At 40.6% G+C, this 22247-nt stretch overlaps 1 protein-coding gene across 11 annotated transcripts in view; it reads left to right on the forward strand.

Moving 5' to 3' along the window:
* The window catches only part of BCAS3 (BCAS3 microtubule associated cell migration factor), a 590230-nt gene that overhangs the window by 366747 nt on the left and 201236 nt on the right, over positions 1-22247 (forward strand). The gene's annotated exons all lie outside the window — the stretch shown is intronic.

Genomic DNA, 22247 nt, shown 5'->3' on the forward strand with positions numbered 1-22247 from the left:
GAGACACATTTTGATGAATAGATTTCCTGAAGAAGAGACTCTTTTTCACAATGCCTTGTTAAACTATGTGTTCAGATAGTCATAGTGATGCGGCAGTATTCATTTGATGTGGAAACTTCCAGTAAATAGTTTCATAAGACAAAAGGAAATAGTCAAGGTATAAGTTAGGGAGTAGTTCAGGGCACCCTGAGTTTTTACATGCACATTAAATAGTGGATTATTTTATTTAATTTCACTTAATTTAATTAACAAGATTAATGCATCATACGCAGGTTTTGACTTTGTTTTTTGTTTGTTTTGCTTTTGCACTTAAACCTAGCGAGGAAACCGTTGACTGAATTGCAAAATCACATCATTTCTTTGTGTAACAAACCTCTATTTCTGGATTGTTGCAATGTCTGCACACCAATAGTGTGGCCGTTAATTTTCTGAATCAAATCCTGTGTGAGGAGCCAGATGGCTTGGCAGCATCTTGTCATCCCTGCTATTACAAACACATCTAGTCAGGAAAAAAGAAGATTGAATTGTGATTTCACAGATTTATCATTAGTTAATCTGGGCTAGAGAGGCTTCAAAGATTCCATCAGTTAATTCGCTCAGTACTTGTGGACATTTCTGGCACATGGTGCTAAAGCTGCTTTCAAATCCAAGCTGCAAAGCACAATTGAAAAGTAGCAATATGCATACTGTCTCTGCCTGCATTTTAAAAACCTGTTAAATATAGGTGGAAGTGAAACATTTTCCAAATGATTTAAAGCCCAACTGAAAGGAGCTTGTTTGGTAGAGTCAGGTTTAGCTTTTCGAAAGCATGTGCCGTAATCACTGAATCTTTCCTGACCTTGCATCCAGGTTTCACTCTGCATTTTAATTGAAATGATTTGTGAAGATCCAGTTCTGTAATACAGAGGAATCCACAAAGAAAAAGGAGAATGGTTTTTCCTTTTGGCTAGCTACGGTGCCACTTTCACCTTTGCAAAGAGGCCTACTAAATAATAATCAGCTGCAATCTGTGAATTTCCCTCCTCTTATCAATTATTAAATATCGTAAACCTTCTGTTTGGATAATCTTGGCACCACATTAAGCGTTAACAGTAAATTTATTTTTAATTAAATCTGTGCATTGAGAATAAAATGAGGCTCTTCTGCATACTGAACAGAACACATATGCCATCTTAACTTACTATCAAACCTGATAATGCTTTTGAAAGTTGTAAAGGGCTATAGTTCATTGTCTCTCTTCCATTTAACTTAAAATTAAATCGTATTGATTCATGAGTCCATTGGAGATCATTTGCATTTCATTTGTCAGTGTTTCTGAAAATGCTTCCCTACCCCCCCCCCCCTTTTTTTAAGTATTTCCTCAGATATATTTCAAAACTTTCTTGGTTCAGGATAGCTACAGGTGTCCAGGAAATAAACATGCATTAAGTCTGGTGGATGCATTTCTGAAACAGTGCTTTAGAGGTGGGGGAAAGCAGTGATACTCTTTTTGTTTGTGTGGTAAGATACATTTGATGTGAAAGATTTCATTTATTGAAGAAGTGGATTGTGATTGATCTCTATTCTTCTTAAGTTCATAATAGGTCCACTGATGTTTTCTAAAAACATTTCAGCTAAAGAGAAGACTGTTCCTATAAAGATTCTATTTGAATTTTTTTTAAAGTACAATCCAGAAGATTTTCTTACACTGATATGAAAAGTGGCCCAACAAAAATGGTCTGTGTGTATGTATTTCTGTTAACCTTTGGCTAATGCGAATGCTGTCTGAAATCCCTGAGTGCTTATTAGCAGGAGAGGAAGCCGCTCAAAAGTGTTGTGAATCTCATAATTTATTTTTTCAACTGATACTTCCAGTTCTGGATTCTGTGACATTAGCCCAAAGGGAAACACCGGTCCCTCAGATTACACTGTGCAGCCATTGTCTTAACTGTCACAGCAATAATGCGTAAAGCTGTTTGCATAGCGTGCTAACTCTAGCAGGGTCAGTTCCAGTCTGTGGCCGCTAAAAATGAAAAACATGCCCCAGCCGGGACAAGAGCAGGGTCAACAGCTGGCAAAGGATATGGCAATCATTTATATAAATATGCTTTCTCAAGCCCGCAAAAACAAAAAACCCAAAACCCAGCAGCTGGGAAGGGTTGGATGTAGCCCCAAGGCTACTTAAGTCCCTTCCAGATGGGGAGGTTAGACCGGGGCTAGCCAGACTGCTCCACATAGACTTCCGATTCGCATTAGAAAGAAAAAGAGTGGAGGAAAGGAAAAAGGAAGAAAAGCTACAAGCATGACTGCTCTGGTTTTCACCTAACTTAATCAAATAAGTGAGGAGTTTCCGAGACGGAAGGCTTGCATTGATTGGTATTCACTCTCGGTTCTGCGGGCTTGTCATGGAGTCTGATACACTCCTTAACGGTACAAAAGGGAAGCATATATGCACTATAGAATAGTTGGGGTGTAATGTCATGGTCATTGGTAGGCAGATGGAAGAATGGTACAAAGTTTTCTATTCCATTTGCCACTTCTGCGTATTTACGAAGACGATCCAGTGGAGAAGATTGGGATGTTGGCCTTTTCCATGATTTTTAAGTGGAGAGGGGATGATTGATTTACGTAATTTGTTTTACCCATATTCTATGTACTTGTATATATTCTTCTGGGTTCACTTTAAAGTTACTTGTCTCGGTGCAGAAAAGTATTTATTTTAACTTCTCTTTGCCTTAAGAATTAAATGTGAGGAACCTTTTTTCATTCTCCCCCAAAAGCATTGCAATTGAGATATAAAGGTAAAACAGATACCATTTTGGTGATTAAAAATAGTTGCTACTAGAAGATTTCTCTGGCATTGCTTGGGTCCTTAACGTCAATGTTTGTTTTTCTGAAAACTAAAATTAGAATGTTCATGCTTCATTTAAATCATTGCTCTGGGGTAGGGCTGGGGAGGAGGGGTTCGGTAGTCAGGCTGCCCCAGGAGAGAGGGCTACCCCAGCCCTCTCTCACCATAGCAGCTTGGGGCCAGGTGAGAAGCGCCTCTCTATAGTTGCTGCAGCTCCAGTGGGCCCAGTCGGAGGGGAAGGGTAAATTTCCCCCAACTGGGGCAGGTCCAGGTTCGTGTACCCCCGCGCTCCTCAGCCAGAGTGAGGAATGCAACAAACCGCATTTACCCTTCACTCCCTAACAAAGGGGAGCAGTCAGCAATGCTTCTGTATGAATCAGGAGAAGCTTTAGCCCTCCCTACAGGGTACCTGAGCGGTGGGAGGCTTGGGGTGGGAACAGTTCTGGACAGGGCCTCCCCTCCCCCAGAAAGCCCCTTTCACCCGCCTGGTGATTGTCTTTTTTCTGTATTGTTTTATAAGACCCAGTCACATTCCAGGCACATCCCATTTTCCTGGCCCAACCAAAACCTTATCTCGCTTTCGGTTATGCTAAGAGGAAGAAGCGTACCAAATTTGGTGGTCCTAACATTTAGGAATTCCTGAACAAACAGGCACAGAAACTCTCTCAAATGTTGTAGACTATACAGATTCCGCAATATTTTGAAAATTAACTTTGTCTTCACTCAGAAGCTGTGCAAAACAGACGTAAATACACACACACAAACACACAGTCACTTCACCTGGAATTATGTAGTCTGAAGAAGGGGTTGAATACCGTTTTCATCCTTCACCAAGAATCCTATCGTAAAATGTCCTGGACACTCTCTTCTCCCTTTGGCTTTGGTATGATTTGCCCATTCTTTGTATTTTGCCTATTCTGCAACTTTCTGAATCAGACCCTATTTTATTACCTCATCAACTGGACAACAGTGTCAACATGTCTATTTTCTTAATCAACACTTAAAGGTACCAGAATTAGGAGACGCAGAACACTAAGGCAGGGGATCCCAAAGCTGCCTAAAGGAGATAGATGTAGACATTGGGTGCTAATTCTCCCTTGAAAATTGCAGCCTGAATTTAATAGAAATGTGAAGTTTATGTGATAGGTAAGTCCTCCATTTCCCAGGTATTGCTATTCACACAACGGAAATAGTTAAGCACCACCCCTTTGGTGCATAACGCCCAATCTGTTTGTGTTTTATTTAAAACTAAAACCAGTCTTTCATTGAGTATTTTGCATTCTGGAGTAAGAGATGAATTTTTTCTGTCATGGATTGAGTTTTGGGTCAATCAATTGACAAAATTTTCTGGAGATTTTTTTTTCTGTGGTGTACAGTTTTTTCTCCAAACTATTTTTAGTGCATCTAAAAAAGAGGTAACTTTTCTGCATTGAATGGCACTGGTAAGTAATGATTGTCATCTATTTTCTGTTACATTAGCCTCTTCTTTCGTTTTAAGAAAACAATCCAGCACGCTTTAGTTTCTTCACCAACAGACAGCATGTATCTCCTATTTGATCTGCTTAGACACCACTAGCCTCGGGACTGGAATCCTAAATCTCATCCTTATGTTGAAATGTCCCTGCTGTCAGACCAGTACAATGACACAGCATATAGAAACCTACATAATCCAAACCTTTAAAAATGTTTTCCTTAAAAATGATTGGTCTTCAGATGGTTATTCTAGAATTCTCCTTCCACAATCACTTGAAGATGTTTTGTACTCATTAGGTTGACATTGAAGTACAGAAACCTCCCATTTATGTCACTGTGGGCTTGTCAATACAATGGAGAAGATCAGTGCTACTGCAGTCGATCTTCTGGGGTTCGAATTAGCTGGTCTAGTGAAGACACGCTAATTCTAACTGAGAGGGCGCTCCCATTGGCCCCGTTAGTCCTACTCTTCACGAGGAGTAAGGAAAGTCGACGGGAGTGTATGTTCCCATCGACCTCCCACTGTGTGGATGGCACCAAAATTTGACTCCAGCTACATAATTAATGTAGCTGGAGTTGTATATCTTAAGTCAGGCATGTCCAAAGTCTGGCCCGTGGGCCAATTGCGGCCCGTGTTCCGGTTTAATACGGCCCCCCAGGTAATTTGGCAATATCTATCTTTTAAGGCCCCCAACAAATCCATATGTATTGAAATGAATACATTGTAAAATCTCAGTTAATGTCAGTTGGTCTAAATCAGTTATAAATATATTTGGACACAACATGTATACTTGGTGTTATGTTCCTGTTCGTATTTTTTTAACTTAAAAGTTGACAGACAACCTTTATTACCAATAATATGTAATGTACTTTACAATGTTCCTGACATATATTTCAGCTTCCTGGATTTTTTTTTCATCTGGCCTTCAGATATGAAAGGCAGAGTGATTTAACACCTGTTTAGATTTGTCATCCATGTGACGAAATGAAAAGTATGCCGTTTGCAATAAACTTTGCATAAAATAGTTAATTTGCATTTAATTTTAATGGTTCAAAGAATGTCAGGCAAAATGGTCGGCCCTCACGCATGTTCACTTCATCAAATCTGGCCCTCTTTGAAAAAAGTTTGGACTCCCCTGTCTTAAGTCAACTTTCCCATTTAGCATAGACTGTGATGTCAATTATTGGACAATTATGTTACTGTTCAGGCAATATAGGTAAAATCTTTCCTGTGGAAGTTGGTGGGAATTTTGTTATTGACTTCAAGACGCAGCAGGTATCAGAGCTTCAGGCCATGTGGTACTTGTCCTCACTCCTTACTGGTGCGCAGAAAATAGATGTATACAACATCACTCTTTTGTGTGCAGCTCTGTTTTCCATATGCAGTATACTATATTTTTCCTAATAAACGATAAACAGCTTCCTTCCATAAATTTAAGCAAGGGAGGAAGCCATAGTATAAGAGGGAGCGGTCTTCTGTTGGATTAGGAACTAGTTAAAAGATAGGAATCAAAAGGTAGGAATAAATAGTCAGTTCTGACATTGGAGCAAGGTAAATTGCTGGTCTCCTGAGAGCCTGTACTGGGACCAGTGCTATTCAACATATTTATAATGATCTGGAAAGAAAAGGAAAACAGATGAGAGAGTTTGCAAATTATACAAAATTATTCATAATAATTAAGTCCAAAGACAGAAAATCATAATGCCGCTATATAAATCCATAGAATCCCCCCACCTTGAATACTGCATCCAGTTCTGGTTGCCCCATCTCTACAAAGGTTTGTTAGAATTGGAAGAGTACAGAAAAGGGAAGCAAATGAGGAGGGGGTATGGAATAGCTTGCTTGCCTATTGGGAGAGACTAAAAAGACTGATATGACTGAAGGCGGATATAATAAAACACTATAAAAACCTGAATGCTATGAAGAAAATAAATAAGGACCTGCTGTTTGCCCCTTTACATAACACATGGACCTGAGTCACCCAATGTAATGAATAAGCAGCAGGTTTAAAACAGAGGGAAGTACCTCTGCACAATACAATGGAATTTGTTGCCTGATGATGTCGTGAGGGCAAAATGTAGAAGCGGGGCCAGAAAAAAACTGATAAGTTCATGGAGGATAGGTCTATCAATGGGATGTTAGCCAAAATGGTCCAGGATTCCACCCCATACTCTGAGAACCTGTGAATGCAAGAAAATGTGGGTGGTAAAGAGAGGGGAGGGGGTCATTCAATAAAGTGCTCTATTCTTTTCACGTTTGAAGCCTCTGGGGCTGGCTTTTGTTGGAAGACAGGATACTGGGCTAGATGGGCCAGTGGTGTGACACGGTGTGGTCATACTTGTGTTCTTATGTTTTAACAAAACTACCCCAGAGCCATGTAGATTCCTCTTTTACTTTTGCAGATAGTCTTATAAACACAAGATGTCTTGGGTTTTTTTCTGACTATGCAACTACTGCATAATAGTCACAAATACATTGCCAAGAGAGAAATACATTTTGTGTAACATTTTACCCTACAGTAAAACTATTTACTCTATAGTCAGTGACTTGATTTGAATGGGTTTGTGAGCCGTTCAAGTGTATTTTTGTATGCAATATTCATCTTTTGCGTTAGATGTTATCTCTCTTCCTCTTGGAAAAGGCCAGTAAAATGAGGTAATTTAAAACTACCTGAAAAACATCCTTCCACCTTACTGTTGGGCCCTCAAGTCATAACCTCTTGACCCCAGAGGTTACAGGTCTAGTGCTTTTTTATCCTCCTTGATTCCTCTGTATCTACCCACTTCCTCGATAACATTAGAGCCTTGTTATATAAGGAAATTGGAAACACCAACAGGCCTGTTTAGGGGCAGGAATCTCTTTCTGAGATAAGAGTTGTCCTCTACTTTGGAGTAAGAAGGAGTGCTGATTTTAAATAGTACTATGACGGATACTTAGGAATCTAGTACCCTATGCTGGCCGGTTTGTAATGTCTGAACTGAAACTGTTTGAAAACTGTTATCCTACTTTCTTTTCTTCTCTTTTTTGCTATAAAATATTCTTTTTATGTTTATTTTCTTTATAAAACGTTGCAGATGACATTTCAGCTTTTTAAAGAAAAACCTTCCAAAGTCAAAATTCTTTAGAGAAATCGATAACGGATTAATAAAATTGTCTATTTTCACTGACTTGAACATTTTTAATATTTCCCTTATAATTGTTGTCTAGTTATAACAATTCTTAAGAACTTTCTGTAAAGACAGAAATCGTAGCTTATTTCTAGAAATGGATATTTGAGCTGGGCTCTTTATGCTAACCCACTAGTGCTCTGGAATTGAGCATCAAGGGGAAAAGAAAGGGAGTCATTTCAAGGCCAGCAGTGTCATCTGTGTCAAAGGCTGCTGTTAGTCGTTGGTCCTGACGTGCCAAGCCTAGATGCTGTAAAATCAAATGAATCAAAATAAGAGGAACGGATTTTAAAATGGCAAACTACAGAGAACATTTTTTAAAAAAGCAAAAAACTGTTATTGTCAGTTGGGTTCAAAACCTGAGCACATACTGTGTGCATTTACATGATCCGCTGGTAACTAATGCAAACATTAAAACGTTTGCATTAATGCAGAGTACTATGCAAAATAATAATGCTCATGTAAACCACTTTTCCACTTCAGTATTTATTGTCCATGAATCCTGGTATGCACACAAATAATACCACTTTAAGTGGCAATATTACCCTTCCCATAAATGGTTCCATCACCCTTGTTCTAGCTTATTAACTGATGCATGGAGAATAGGTCCATCAATGTCTATTAGCCAAAAATGTCCAGGACACCACCCCATACTCTGAGTGTGTCTCAGGTTTAATGTGGATTTATAGTTTGCCAGCAAGAGAACAGCCAGACTGGGTCAGACCAAAGGTCCATCCAGCCCAGTGACCTGTCTGCCGACAGTAGCCAATACCAAATGCCTCAGAAGGAGGGATCACAACAGGTATTCCTCATGTAATCCCTCCCCTTTTACCCACCTCCAGAGAAACAGAGGCCAGGGATACCATTCCTACCCATCCTGCCTAATAGCCATTGATGGACCTAACTTCCATGAATCTATCTAGCTCTTTTTTTTAACCCTGTTAAAGTCCTAGCCTTCACTGCATCCTCTGGCAAGGAGTTCCATAGGCTGACTGTGCGCTGAGTGAAGAAAAACTTCCTTTTGTTTGTTTTAAACCTGCTGCCTGTTAATTTCATTTGGTGACCCCTAGTACTTTTATTGTGGGAATAAGTAAATAACTTTTCCTAGTTCACTTTTTCTATACCAGTCATGATTTTATCGATCTCTGTCATAGTGCCCTTTAGTCTACTCTTTTCTAAGCTGAAAAGTCCAAGTCTTTTTAATCTCTCTTCAAGAGACAGTAAATTGAAGGAAGTGATGTAATAAAATTATTTCTAGCACCTAAGAATAAGAACATGGGCTCTTGGAAACGTATTTAAATAACTTCAAATCTAGGGTTTAAGTCCAATAAATGTATCTTTCAGGGTACACTATCTTCTTGGCAAAGTCTAAGAAAAAATATTTTTCTCCTTTCGTTGTAATAAATATGGTGCTTGAGAAGAGAGTTGACTAATGGTAGTAGTCGAGACCAGTTTTCTGGCCAAGTAAAATGCAGAAGTTAGTCAGAGGGCGTAAGCTTCATATCAAGCTACGTTATGTGGATTCCAGTCACAAGGCTATATATGCGAGTTTGTGAAGTGGAGCACTTTCCTTTAGAGTAAATTCAATCCTGCTTTACTTCTCTCAGTGGAAAAACATGAAACGTTCTAGCTCTACCGGTAAATATATAACAGAAAACTCCTCCAATCATCTCAGCTGAGTTGAGAATAAAAATAAAATGGCGTGCAAAAGCCCCACAGCAGTTGGGTGCAGCCATCTTAGCATGTCGTTCATTAAGCAGAGATTTACATATAAAAATGTCAGCTAACAAAAATTCCTTAATTTTTCCTACACAAAATATAATTGTAATAATTAAATGGAAAGCATATTGTCTGTTAATTAACATCTTCATTTCTTAGGTATTCAGTAATTCAGAAGAATTCTACAGTACATTAGGTAAATTGAGAACAGTAAATTTTAATCCACATAATGGCTATTCAGAGTATATTGTTGACTTAATCTCATTAATATTCTGAACTGCTCAGCAAAAACAATTCATCAGATGACATGGGAACTTGCTCAGTAAAGACCAAACTTCTAATTAGCTGAGAGTTAAAATACTCTAGGTAATGGGGGAAATAAAGATTCACAAAAAGAAACAATGATCCGTTTTCTAGAACATTGAACAAATGGAAGTTTTCTCTCCAACATGCACATCAGGTTGATCAATACTCATGGGGTTTTCTCCTTCATATTTAAAAAAGAGATACACATCGTATACGTGAAATTGTACCAATGTATTGTTACCCGTAAGTCATCATCTTATTGGCATGGTAAAAAATTGACATCTCTGTCTTAAATGGAATTCAGTTTCTCCCCTTGAGAAACAAACATTTTCTATTCCTCCAAATTACAGTAAAACTCCGATGGTCTGGCATCTGATGGTCCGGCACTCCTGATGGTCCGGCACCATCAGGAACCTGGAAGTGCTCCGGGCAGCCAGACCATTGGAGCTGCTCTGGCCCCAGCTTCCGGATTCAGCCGCTGCTAAAACTGACCAGCGGCTGAAACCAGGAAGCCCGGGGCAGAGCAGCTGGAGTGCTGCCGGGTAGGTACAGTAGCGCTGCCCCTCGGGGCTGCGGGACCAACCCAGCAGCACCCCAGCTGCCCCCGATTCAGCCACTGCTGAAACTGACCAGCGGCTGACTCCAGGAAGCCCGAGGCAGAGCTGCTCTGCCCTGGCTTCCTGGAATCAGCCCCTGATCAGTTTCAGCAGCAGCTGACTTGGGGACGCCTGGGGCAGAGCAGCTGGGGTGCTGCCAGGTTGGTCCAGTAGCGCCGCTCCTCGGCGCTGTGGGACCAACCCGGCAGCTCCCCAGCTGCTCTGTCCCAGGTCCTGATTCAGCCATTGCTGAAACTTAATAGCGGCTGATTCCAGGAAGCCTGAGGCAGAGCAGCTCTGCCTCGGGCTTCCTGGAGTCAGCCGCTGGTCAGTTTCAGCAGCGGCTGACTTGGGGACACCTGGGGCAGAGCAGCTGGGGGGCTGCTGGGTTGCTCCAGTAGCGCCGAGGAGCAGCGCTGCCAGACCAACCCGGCAGTACCCCAGCTGCTCTGCCCCAGGTGTCCCCAAGAGCAGCTGGGGTGCTGCCGGGTTGGTCTCGCCGCACCAAGGGTCGGCGCTACCGAACCAACCTGGCAGCACTCCAGCTGCTCTGCTGCAGGCGTCCCAATTCAGCCGCTGCTGAAACTGACCAGCAGCGGCTGAATCAGGGATGCCTGGGGCAGAGCCAGACTATCGGAAGGGGGAGCCAGACCCCTCATAACCCACCATTCTGATAGTCAGGCATATCTGCTAATCCGGCACCCCCTGGGTCCTAAAGGTGCCGGATTATCGGAAGTTTACTGTACTAGTCTTAAATCTGGAAGCTAGAAGATCCTGTAACAATGATTGGTAGATAGCATCTTCATTATGGCTGCACATATTCTCCTATCTATCAGTGGTTGAAATGGCTTAACAATTAGTATGTCACCATACATAGATTTTAAAGTTGAGGTTAGCTCGTGGTTACTTCTGGAAAACTAGATAACCTCAGGTAGAGAACCTAGAAAAAGCAGAGTGTTTCTTAGCTTAAACTGTTAGGGTACGTCTAAACTACATGGCTCCGTCAACGGAGCCATGTAGATTTGTTGTTTTGGCAAAGGCAAATGAAGTCACGATTTAAATGATCGCGGCTTCATTTAAATTTACATGGCTGCCACGCTGAGCCGACAAACAGCTTATCAGCTGTTTGTCCACTCAGCGCGCTAGTCTGGACGCTCCCCTGCCGACATCAAAGCCCTTTGTCTGCAGCCCCGGTAAACCTCATCCCACGAGGAATAACGGGGCTGCCGACAAAGGGCTTTGATGTCGGCAGGGGAGCGTCCAGACTAGCGCGCTGAGCGGACAAACAGCTGATAAGCTGTTTGTCGTCTCAGCGCAGCAGCCATGTAAATTTAAATGAAGCAGCGATCATTTAAATCGCGGATTCATTTGCCTTTGCCTATGTGTCTAATCTACATGCCTCTGACGACAGAGGCATGTAGTCTAGACACACCCTTATTGACAAACTAGAGTCTGGGTTCTTAGAACTGCTGAGCACCTATGGTTCCCTTTGACTTCAGGATCATATCCAAATTCTGATAGTGACAGTCTATAGGTTTTCATTTTCTTCTCAGAAGACTTTTGGTAGTTTTATTGTTTTAATAGCTAGCAGGTTTAAAACCAACAAAAGGAACTATTTTTTCATGGAATGCACATCAACCTACAGAACTCCTTGCCAGAGGATATTGTGAAGGCCAGGACTTTTAACAGGTTTCAGAAAAGAACTAGATATATTCATGGAGTATCAGTCCATCAATGGCTGTTAGTCAAGATGGGCAGGAATGGTGTCTCCAGTCTCAGAGACTGGGAATGGGTGTCAGGGGATGAATCACTTGTTGATTCCCCGTTCTGTTCATTCCCTCTGGGGCACTTGGCATTGGTCACTGTTGGCAGACAGGACATTGCTCTAAATGGACCTTTGGTCTGACTCAGTATGGCCATTCGTATGTTCTTGTGTTTTTTTTATATTTTAAATTCTGTTTTTCAACTACACCATTTCTATGCAATAAAGAGTTTTCTTTCATTGTTCCCAGTGACATGTTAATATGCTGTTTACTATATTGACCATTTTACCTTGACTGGTGGTGGAATGGAAAGAGAAAGAACAAAGTGAATTTTCCATTCCACTTCTCCTTCACTCTCCCAACCATGCAGTTTTGAATCAAATGAGATTTACTATTGCTAGTGATTGGCTAGCAGATAAAGTTGCTTTAAAGTTGGTTTAAAGTTTAGTGAAAATGGCCCAGCATTTGTTATTTACCTGTATTAAAGTCACAATTCGTCAGGAGATCTCTGCGCTGGACTTCATCTCCCTCATGTTTTACATTCCCTTGACTGGTTTGTTTTTCTTCTGGAGTTAACAACATGTTTCTCTTTTTGTAGTGAAGAAACTTTAAGAGTATGCTTCCACCTCAGGTGGAACCTCTCTAGTCCGGCACTCCCTGGCCTGGCAACATCCGTGGTCCAGCATGATTTTAGTTAGCCAGTTGTCCACTTATCAAGGATGTGACATAGTTTCCCGCAGTCCCATAAAGTTGTGTACAGCCACCAGTCCTGGCTCTCAGTGTTCTGTGCTGTTGTTTAGCTCCAGTTTACCCCTAAATGTCTCCTAAGAACCCAGTGAGCAGTGGCAGGGTTGGTAATGCTGCTCGACAATACTGACCTTCCGTGGTCCGGCAAATTCTCTTGTTCGGCACCAGTGTTCCCTCTGGGCTGTGCGGTAGCACAGCTTCACAGGTAATTAATTAGCCCTGCCCAGTCTGTCAGCTCCATGCAAGGAGCCCTGAACCTCCGATTGGGCGGGGCTGATTAATCACCTGTGAAGCTGTGCTGCCGTGCATCATAGAGGATATGTTCGGCACCTGCACGTACTTAGCTATTAAGTGGAATTCTTTAGCGTTTCAAGCCCTTGAATACCAGATACAGCATTGAAAACTCTTACTAAATTCAGTGGGTTTTTATGGTGGTCCACAGGTGACTCGTTATTCTCAGTGTGGGATTGAGGCGTGAAAGGCATAACATCCAATTGTTGAAAATTGAAATGAGACCAGTTCAACCTCGATGTAAGGTGGAACTGTGTAGTGATGACAGTAATTAATCATTAGAACAAGTTGCCAGGGGTCAGAGTTGAGATCTTCATCCATGACCATTTTTAAATCAAGTGTGGATGTTTTTCTAAAAGATCTGCTGTAGGAATTATTTGGGGAGGTTCTCTGGCTTTGTCACATAGGCAGTCAGACTAAAGGATGACACTGGTCCTTTCTTACCTTGGAATCTATGAATCAAGGCATAGGTTTGTACTTGAAGGCAGGGTGCAAAATACAGATCCTTATCTGGCTTGCTAAGACCCCTGAGACTTGGGGGGAAATGGTGGATATGGGGATTGGGTTTGGCAGTGATGAAAGGAAACATTTGAAATACAGAGGTTTACCACACTGTAACCAGGTCTAAATTATCTAGAGTTAGGATTCAGGAGCTTTTAAAATTAAACATCTGCTTTGAAAATGAAGTAACTGAACTGAAGCAAAAGAGAACTCCCAGGGTATGAAGAGAGAACATTTTATTTGAAAAGAAAAATAATCTCCCTGCCATATTGGCCTTCTCGCCAATCCTGTTTCTTCCTGTTTTTGTGGTGACACTGGAATGAATTAAGCACAGTGTCTGCTCTACCTTTTAAATGTAATGAGTTTATAAAGTTTATCTTAGCCCCTTTGTCTTAGATACGTGTGGTATGCATGTGAGTTTTTGACTTAATATTGTTTATTTCTCTTGAATAACTGATCATGTGCCAGACCCCATGTCCTACTGTAGATGATAGCTTCCTATGCCTCCTCCGAATGCCTGTCATTTTGTATAAGAAAGGTGGAATCCAGCTTGCATGGGATTAGTGACAAATAGGGGATGCTCCCTCTCCGTGCGTTAGATGGCTAGCACATTTGTCTTCAGAGTCTCAGCACTCCTACAGGGAGTGCCAAGATCGTCATTTCGGTTCCGATTCTTCCCCCTTCCTTAGTAGACTTGAGCTGTGGTTTCTGCATGGTGGTCGGCCCACTTCCTTACCTTTTCCTGATCCTGTTTAGTGCAGTTCTCTTCTGCTGATTCCAAGCAGCATGGTCAGTTTCACGTCACATAGCACATTTCGGCAATCAAGGAGAGTTTCCAGCCATTTAGAGGTGGGTCTGGTCAGCACCACTCCAGGAAAGATTCCCTCATGGCCAACCCTCATCGCCAAGCTCATCTTCTACAAAACCACCCATGTTGAGGCATCAATGCAGCCATTTCATAGTGGCTCTGCTGAAGAGTTATTCAGTCATGGCCACACCAACAAAAATAGAATGGACCAGCCAGCTCTCAGACTGGAATGTTTGGGGTTTGTTATTATTTAGTCATAGGAGGGCCTGCTTCTGTGCTCTTTCTTGGGTGTGATTTCAGTGAAATCATTTGCACACATGTGAGAGCAGAAAGCCCCTTGCCCTCCTGGGGACCTTATTTAGTTGGCTGCTAACTTGCATTTAGCAAAAGCAAGGCTTCAGCCCGGCTAAAAAATAAGCACATACCTACCTTGATGCATGTGCATAGCCCCATTGACATCCACAGGGCCCACAACTATAAATGGGAAGCATTACCTTCCCCGGGCTCTGCCTTCGCCCAGTAATAATGAAAAGGTAAAAGTGATACAGTTGCAAAAAAAAAAAAAAAAAAAGCCTAATGAAGTTCGTAGCTATGTCATGGGAGGGCTGCGGGAAAGGAAACACTTAAAAATGTCATAAATCATTAATATAACCCGGTGGGCTTTTTTTTTTTTAATCAGTAAGACATAATCTAAAAGTGATAGAAATGTAGCCGTGTTAGTCTGGTGTAGCTGAAACAATTTTGTTTAATCTAAAAGGAACTTTATCTTGTGTTATTTCTACATATAAACCTCATTCCAGCAAAACACGTCAAGCACATACTTAACTTTTAGCCTGTGAGTAGTTCTGCTGAATTTAATGAAACTATTCCCAGGCTTAAAGTTAAGCATGTGCGTAAGTGCCTACTTTGCTGTATGAAAGCATTCATGCTTTGTGGCAGGCCACACACAAATTGCTGTGTGACTCCACAAGAGTCTCTGATTTCTACACCAGCATGTGATTTGCATTATAAATCAAATAGCTACACATCATCTTGTAATAAAATAATAGCTTTTTGTAAGTACAAACATTCTCTAAAGTATAAACATAATGCCGTAAAGTATACAAACATTGATTATAGTATGTGAATATGTGTCTTGTGTATTATTTACAATTGTATCCTTTTACCCTCTTTTTGTGCTGGTTTTCAATATCTACAACCCGTTTTCTTTCACAATGTGAATCGGAATCCCCAGCTGGAACCTCAAACCTTGTCACCCAAACCAAGAGGTCAGTCAGTATCCGACTTAAAAGCAATCGTGCAGGCTACAGATCACTTTTAAATATTTTAACATCTTGTGTTCTTTTAGGTAAAACTGAACAAGGAGTTACAGAATTTTACTCCAGTGACTTGCACTGCAGTGCACAGAGATCTCATCAATTTGAAATCTCTTGGATTTTTAATAGATCTTTTAAAAATTAAAAATAGGATGTGAAGAATAAATGAGACATAAAGCCATGTATGTATACGCCCTTTCACAGCTGGGCTTTTGGCAAAGTGTCATTCCTGCTGCTAAACATGGTGACCTTGCTGTCCATGATTTACTAACTGTTTTACAAACATTTCCTCACTTTGTGAGGTTTGATATGTTCTCCATCCTCAACAGCTCAACAGAGTTACTCAACCACTGAGCCAACCCTGCCTTTGTTTACAGCTTTTCCGGAAATTTTCACAGAGAAAAAAAAATTCTCCTCTTCCACTGTTTTATTTTTAAGTCAACACTTTCTTTAGTTTATTTGTGCAAAACAGCATTCGGGCACAAGGTATTGCACTGTATCCAAATGGGAATTACTGCCTTTCTAAAAATAAAACGAGGGTCATGTGAACCAGTACAGAAAAATCTAGAGCTACTGAATTTTACAGGACCTTTACATTTGGTAGTTCTTTTTTCCAGTCCTGGATTTTTGTAGCTGTTTTTCCCACGTCAGTGTCTATCTTAGAACATAATGTAAATGTTGAAGCAGAGGAAAGAATCTTCTTTTGGAAAATAATTATCAGCATTAAAAATAACTAAATCTCTCTTTTCCCCAGAGTGCATTCTTATAGAAGCTTTGTTTAGTAGGCTTTCTATTGAACATATCCAAAGAGTAAAATAATATTTAAACAATGTATTTATTTTACAAAAATTTAGTCTGAGTCCAGTAGTGGATTGGTTAGGTAACCTTAAAGTCGCACTGACTTCATAATGAGTTACAAGTGTTCAATGAATGCAAAATCAATGGGAAAAGGATGAAGAAAGAGCAGTCTGTGTTGTGAGTAGTAAAAGCTTAGTTCAAGTCAGGACCGAGCTTCCACATTTCCAGCTTCCTTCAGGATAACTTGGATTTTGATCAAGCAACCCAACTTTGAAACCTGTTGAAACTTGAGAGAGATTAAACCCTTGTGTGTTTATTGACTAAGGATCTCAACCTGCAAATTTGTAAGCACATGGGTAACTTCAGTCAAGGGATTTAGTATGAGTTTGATGGCTTTAAGCCTTCTTGGTGAGGTATATGTATCCTGAGGTCTACCCATTTCTAATGTCATGTCAAAATGTATATCTAATTTTTTATTTCCCCAAATAAGACTTAATGCTGCTGGGTTCTGAGGTAATACAAAAACCATACCATTAATCTTTTTGCAAAATTAACTTTTTAGTTATTGTTCTGTGCTTAAGAAGAGGTACAAAGACCACAAAGTGACTTGAGTAGGACTACTTAGTTGAATAAGAACAACAGGAGTTGGCCAGTTCTAATGCCTTCAGTGTTTCATATGTCTGTATCTCTAGAGATGGAACTGGTCTACAGAATTCAGATCGAGATCAGATCTTCCCCAGTTAGCTAGTCCTACTACTCCAGATTACATACTGATTTGTAATTAACACAATGTACTGTATAATAGGCATATTGAGAATCACATTTCAGACATATCTAGGGACATTGTTCTTTTACCCTTTTTACACCCTGCACTTAAACTGCTATCATTTACATTAGTAATTCACATTGCAAGACATGCAGAGGACACCTAAATAACTAGACACTCACCTAGCTTAAAAAGATCACTTCTCGCATTTAACATGATTTTAAAATAAAAATACAAAATTACTAGATTTGTTTTACTAGATTTGAATTTGTAATAAAGTTACAATGCCTCATGTGTGCTAATGAGATAATTAAGTTTGTTTCTAGTTCCAGAACCTTAACAATGATGGTTAGAAAAGATTAATACTCCCATCACATGATATGAGTCAGTGTGTTATATTAGTGATAGAGATGTAGCCGTGTTAGTCTGGTGTAGCTGAAACAAAATACAGGACTATGTAGCACTTTAAAGACTAACAAGATGGTTTATTAGATGATGAGCTTTCATTCAGACAGTGTCCTTTCTGGTTGAAATGACAAGCAACTGTTTTTTCTTTGTGATCCTGTCTAATGTCTGTTTTGTGGGCATTGATTCTTTGGCGAAGTGTCTGAGACGTTTGTCCAATGTACATAGCAGACGGACACTTTCGGCACATGATAGCATAGATTATATTTCTGGAGGCGCAGGAATATGTGTTCTTGATCTTATAACTCACTTGGTTAGGTCTGAATGACCTGCTAACCTGCATCCTACTTCAGAAGACATTCAAATCTGCACTTGAAAGGGAATCCTCTGAACTGGCATTCATGCTAAAATTCGACACTCTCCGCAGGGGAATTAACAAAGACTCCAACTATCTTACCCATTACAAAGATAGCTTCCCCAATAATCACCTCTAATACTATTAACTCACAGACATTTCCCCCTCCCCACCTCTAATATCATTAACTCACTGGCATTCACCTTCCTTCCCCCCCCCCCCCCACATCCCCCTTCTGTTCTGTAATGTGATTTGTCCTTTTCATGTGTGTTCATTTTTTTTAATTGTATCCTTTGGTATAAATGGTTGTGACTATTTTCTTCCATTATTTGATCTGAGGAAGTGGGTCTGGCCCACGAAAGCTCATCATCTAATAAACCATCTTGTTAGTCTTTAAAGTGCTACATAGTCCTGTATTGTGTTATATTAAGCATTTTTTCTTGTACAGTATATGCTTTCAATACTGTGTGCTGATCAGTGTATTATCTCAGTGATATTCTACTCAAAATATGCTTTCAAAGGCATTTGAATAAAAAAATTAAGCACCTTCTTTATACTTAGAATGTTACATCTTTAAAATTAAAATGGTGAAATAAAATGTAAGTGATCTTCCAAAATGTTCACATTGAAACAATATAGGGAAAGGGGACATGGATGAAGTACCTTGCTGATGAAAGTGACAAGTTCTGTCACAGAACGTTCATACCTAGCTAGCTATTAATCCAAATAACAATGGAATAATTCTAAAGGTTCACAGTGCCAGAATATATGCAATGTTAAAAAACTTTTTAAATGAATAAACAATTAGTTTTAAAATTAAGTGACCCAAGCAAGGCACACTTCTAATATGCAACGTTTAATATTTGTTTCTTAGTTCCAATACACTTGACCCCTCTTAATCTGGGTATCTGTGATCTGGGAATAGCAGATCAGGGTGCTAGACCCTGCACCCCTACTCTTAGTACAATTCTGCACCTTCCCTCCAATAACAATTTAAACACAGTGCATCAAGGATTTAATTTACGACATATTAAACATGTACAGTAGTCTATAATAGTTTGTACATACAAAAGTTTTAGTAATAGACTTTGTTTACCCTCATTATGACGAACACCCATGGTCCAGAAAAATTCCATAATCCAGCATAGGCTATTTCTCAAGATTGCTGGATTAAAGGGGTTCAAGTGTACTTGTTTCTTATTCACAGGATTTAATGAAAACAAGAAGGAGTTGCTATTTGAACAACTCCATATTTCTCTTACATATAAAAAGTTGAATCATTATAGGTCTATTTGGTTCCAATCCACTAGAGCCCTACAGAAGCTCAATCAATGGCAGAGGTCTCCTGGGTGTATGGTGAAAGTTTTTTTTAAAGCTTTCCATCTCCATCGGGCAGTTGTATAGCAGCCCTGGAAAAAGAGACCAACTGTACACTTTCATGGGGCATTTTTTCTTGTTACCTGGTACTGTCTATTTTGCCACAGACACAATAGTATTAGCTCTAAATTAACTCCCTTAGGGATAGCTCCAGATCCAGCCTGGACTACTTTAAAAAAGTTACTGGGGTGTTTTAGGAGAAAATCTTTTTTAACACTGTTTTTTATGGAGGGAAGGTCATTCTGTGGAATGTCTTTGGAGATGCTCTTCTATATCCTCCAAACAAATTCAGATTTTTGTCTTCTCCACCCCTGAGTTCACAGAATAATTCATTGTCGGAAACCAGATCTCTTAGCCATCAAGGCACTAAACTACTTGATTTCCTTCCCAGAGAGCTCATGCAATTTTGTATCTGACACTTAAATACTGCTGTGATTGATGTATTCAAAATGACTGGAATAGAGGGATGGACTTCATTGGGTTTAGGATTAGGTCCATGAAGTGGTAAGTGTGTGATTCTCAAACAGGGTGGCCTAACAAAATTAAGGTTTGATATGTGTATATTGCACGTCACACACAAGAATGCTTGTGTATTTATCTTATCTCACATAACTCACCTGATACAAAATAATAATTTTCAGGTATCGTTTTGTATGGTCATTTGACCTACCAGCTCAATACAGGTTGAATCTCTCTAATCTGGCACTGTCTGGTCTGGCAACATCTGTGATCTGGCATGATTTTAGTTAGCTAGATGTCCACTTCTCATAGGTGTGGCCAAATTTCCTGTGGTCCTGTAAAGTTTGTTTATAACCCGCAGTCCTGGCTCTGAGTGTTTTGTGCTGTCATTTACCTCTAATTTACCCCTGAATGTCTTCTAAGAGCCCGGTAAACAAAGCAAGTGTTGGTAATGCTGTTAGACAATACTGACCTTCCACGATCCAGCAAATTCTCTGATTTGGCACTGCTCAGGTCCTGAGGGTGCTAGACTTAGAGAGGTTCAACCTGTCGTAATATGCTGCATATTTTTATAAATTCCTTTAATAAATCAATATGAATGAAGTTGATGAGTATACTTGTAGCATTGTATTTGTACAAAGAGCAGCGCCAGTTTCCTGGTTGTAGAAGGCAGAGGAAATACGGCAGTTTTGTGTAAGCAACACAGAATGTTCCCACTATAGATTGTACCATCTGAGACAGCCTGTGAGCTATTTCAGTTTTCCGTGAACAGAGGGCTGAAAAGTAAGTAATTACTGTGTAGTACAAAACCGTTTGAAAGGGAGCACACTATTAAGAGTTTGCTAAAGTCCCTGGACACACTGCGGCAATCAGGTGCTGTTTTGAGAGCTTTCTTAGCACCTGCCTTTGAACCCATGGAGACATCTGAATTTAGGTTCCTGTCTTATAAAATCCATTCCTTTTAGCAAGGGAAGCAGCAGGAATGGAAGAGCAACAAGCACTACTCATTGATCCTCACTTTTTCCCCAGTCAGTATGTGTGCACACGCACACACAAAAACAGATCTTGCTTTTTTCATTCCTACTCCAAGACTGACCTACATTCCCTAGACAAGAAACCTTTTTTTTTTTTAAGTTGCCAGTAGAAAACTGTACCACGGTATATGCAGCGGGGCGCTAAATCACCTCGTCAAATATTCTTCAGCATCTACTCCAGAAAAGCTGTTTCTTTAGGACTTGCAGCTTTCCCTCACACATTTATCAAGTGACACACGGTATTTTGTAAATGACTGACATAAGCCAGAGAGGAGGAGATATTTTCCTTTCTCATATTTCCGCCTCATACACTGAGAAAAATTGCTGCCCTGTGACCTAAGCTAGGGAACATGGCAGACAGCTTTCTGAGTTCATCTTATAGGGCATTCAGGAATTCCTACAAGACATATTAAGGCTTGTTCTGATTTCCCGTGAAGTAAATGGAAGTGTTCCTCTGGACTTCAGTGAAAGCAGGATTGGGTCCATCATTCACATTGCGATGTCTTCATCCAGAATTTGATTGAATTTGACGTACAGTATTGGGCTATGTCAAATCTCACAGTGTTGCCCACATCTGCTGTCAGTATGCCATCAATAGGGCAAGAGCAAGAAGGGTGGAAATAAGAAACAATGAATTGTAATTTAGGAGTCATATGAATGTGGGTATTGCGTTTTTGTGGACATACATGTTGTACCTACATTAATGGTCACCAACCAGTAGATCGGGATCTACCAGCAGATCTTGGAGCCTCTGACAGGAGATCCTGACTGGTTTGGCCAGGAAGCTATCAAGTGCTGGCACTTCAGTTGGCCCTACACCCACTGTCCTGCTGCTCCTGCGCTCAGGATTCGGGGAGGAAGGGGGATGGAGTGAGTAGGGTGAGGCCTTGGAGAAGAGGTGGGGCCTCGGGGGGGGGGGGTAGGAAGCTGGGCAAGGATATTTGGGTTTGAATTAGATCTTACTTTGCACTAAAATTGAAAAAGTGACCTTGTGGTTAAAAAGGTTGGAGACCACTGGCCTACATAATGAAGTTTGAGATGAGTTTTGCAGCTAAATCGGTGATATGTGAGTGGCTTGATGTTAGCATATGGTCTGTTTCAAGGGGTTTCAAACTCTGGGTCGCGGCTTGGAAGGGTAAGCCACTAGCTGGGCGCAAGACACTTTGTTTACCAGAGTGTTCTCAGGCGTGAGCGCTTGCAGCTCCCAGGGCCCATGATGCACCATTCCTGGCCAATGGGAGATGGGGAAGCGGTGGCCCACCACTGATTATTCTTAGACATGCCTTCTGTGACTGTCACAGATAATAGGTGGGATGCTGTGTTTCAGCATAAATGTATACATTTTTTACACATCTGGGTTTCTTTGATCCTTTAAGCTATTCCATCTTTATAAGGGAAAATTTTCAAAAATGCCTAACGGACTGGTGTGCACTAGTCCCATTAAATGTCAGTGTAAGTTGTGCTTCTAAATCCCTTAGCTGCTTTTGCAATTGCTTCTCTTAAATATGTAGGCTCTTAAGCTGTGCATCGGTCCC

Source organism: Pelodiscus sinensis, chromosome 21 (assembly GCF_052426305.1).
Source record: "Pelodiscus sinensis isolate ZL-2025 chromosome 21, ASM5242630v1, whole genome shotgun sequence".
NCBI lineage: Eukaryota > Metazoa > Chordata > Testudines > Trionychidae > Pelodiscus > Pelodiscus sinensis.